Source organism: Mastomys coucha, unplaced genomic scaffold, assembly GCF_008632895.1.
Source record: "Mastomys coucha isolate ucsf_1 unplaced genomic scaffold, UCSF_Mcou_1 pScaffold13, whole genome shotgun sequence".
NCBI classification, from domain to species: Eukaryota; Metazoa; Chordata; class Mammalia; order Rodentia; family Muridae; genus Mastomys; species Mastomys coucha.
The window spans coordinates 43,010,349-43,012,473 of record NW_022196895.1 but is presented as its reverse complement, the minus strand read 5'-3'; positions in this window follow the sequence as shown (position 1 = coordinate 43,012,473).

The following is a 2,125-nucleotide window of genomic DNA, read 5'->3' as shown; positions in this document are numbered from 1 at the left end:
GCTGTTACACAAGGAGCTTTTCATACAATTATATATGCCATGTGGTGTGTACTTCCCCTACCACCACACCCTACTCCCCTTCCTCCCTTATATTAGCCCTCATTGTCCACTTAGACAATTTTATTTCTACTTTTATGTCACATGTACATGCATGGTCTTATATGTTGGGCCTATATGAAAATCTAGGCCCAAAACAATTTACAATTTTTATTAGATTATTTTGGGTGAGGGGGCGTACATGCCACGGTGGGAGGAAGTTCAGCAATCTGCTCTCTCCTTCCACCATCTGAGCTCCAGATATTGAACTTGAACGCAGGTTATCAGATTTGGTGGCAGGTTTCTTTACTCACTGAGCCATTTCACTGTCCCTTAAACAATTGTTTAAATCTTTTTTTTTTTTAAGATTTATTTTTATTTATTTATGGTGTACAGATGGCCGTGAGCTATCATGTGTGTGGCTGCTGGAAATTGAACTCAGGACCTCTGCTAGCCCGCTTGCTCCGGCCGAATCAGTAATTCACTGTAACTGTCTTCAGATGCACCAGAAGAGGGCATCAGATCTCATTATGGGTGGTTGTGAGCCACCATGTGGTTGCTGGGATCTGAACTCAGGACCTTTGGAAGAGCAGTCAGTGCTCTTCCTGGCTGAGCCATCTCACCAGCCAGAGCAAGTACTTCTTAAGAGAAAATATATAGACAATGTATTTATAATTATGTATGCATATTAATAAGTATACGGGAAGTCATTAAATATCATTAGTCATCACAGAAACATCTACACATCTAGAAAATAATGAAATTGGGCTGGGAGAGAGAAGTGGCAATAGCAAGCACCATTGATGCCTCAGCCATCACGGAGTTTGGTGGTTTCATGTACATCCTATCAAGTGTTATCCACATGACCTGTTAGAGCAAATCCTGGCCATTTTCACAGAAGTAATGAAAAAAACATTTTAAAACTTCTGGTGGTCCTCCAAACCAGAAGTCCACATAGGCACTCTAGCAGCTTCACCTCTCAGAGCAACTCCACACTGGTGTTGTCAGATCAATAGAGGATCAGAAAAGCACTCATTACAAGAAGTAGGCCCCAGCTCAGCTATAGAGAAGGGCGGCCAGGATTCACAAGACAATGTACACACATCTCAGAAACAAGCTGAGCCAAAGAAAGCCAGACACAAAGGAGCGCGCACTATATGCTTCTCATTTATACGACGCTCTAGGATAGGCAACATTAATCCATGCTGACAGCAAGCGCAGCTTGAGTGTCTGGAGCCACCGATAGAGGAGACCGATGGCATAGGAACACAGAATATTTGGGATGGCAGAAATGTTTTGTCTCAGTTGTGAAGCAAGAAACGTCAAAGTTTGCATTCTAGCAAGGGGAGGGACTGCAGCTCTAAGATTGCCTTAACCTCAGATCCAGCGGCCTCCAACTTCCAAAGTCCACTGTGTTGAATATTGTTGCTACCGAGTCCTACATTATATGTTAGGAAAGCCTGACAAAGGACTGAGGAGATAAGAGCATTTGTTCCACATGAGGATCTGAGTTCAGAAGCCAGCACCCGTGTAACAAAAGGCCCCTTCCACAAAATGACTATAACTCCAAAGTAAAGGGATCTGGCTTCTTCTTTACCCCCATAGAATTCCCCCTTACACACATACACATGGTTACACACAAATACATAAATACATGAACTAAATCTCTAAAAACATAAATGCTATCAAGGTATTGACTGGCTAACAGTGAATCCTCACGGGGGCTGTGGACAGTGTCAACCACAGTGTCTCCTGAATGAATGAGTGGGATGAGTCTCTCAAACGTCCTAAAGCTGCAACCCTTTACTACAGTTCCTCATATTGTGATAACCCCCAACTATAAAATTATTTTCATTGCTACTTTATGACCAAAATTTTGCTGCTGTTATGAACTGTATGGTAAATATCTAATATGCAGGATATGTGTTACATGAACTCTGTGAAAGGGGCATTCAACCTCAAAGGGCATACAACACACAGGTTGAGAAGCACCTAAGAGAAAAGAAGGCTATTCCCAGAGGGAACATTAGACTGCACAGGCAAGATTTCAGAAGGTTAAGAGAAGAGGAGGAGGAGGAGGAGGAGGAGG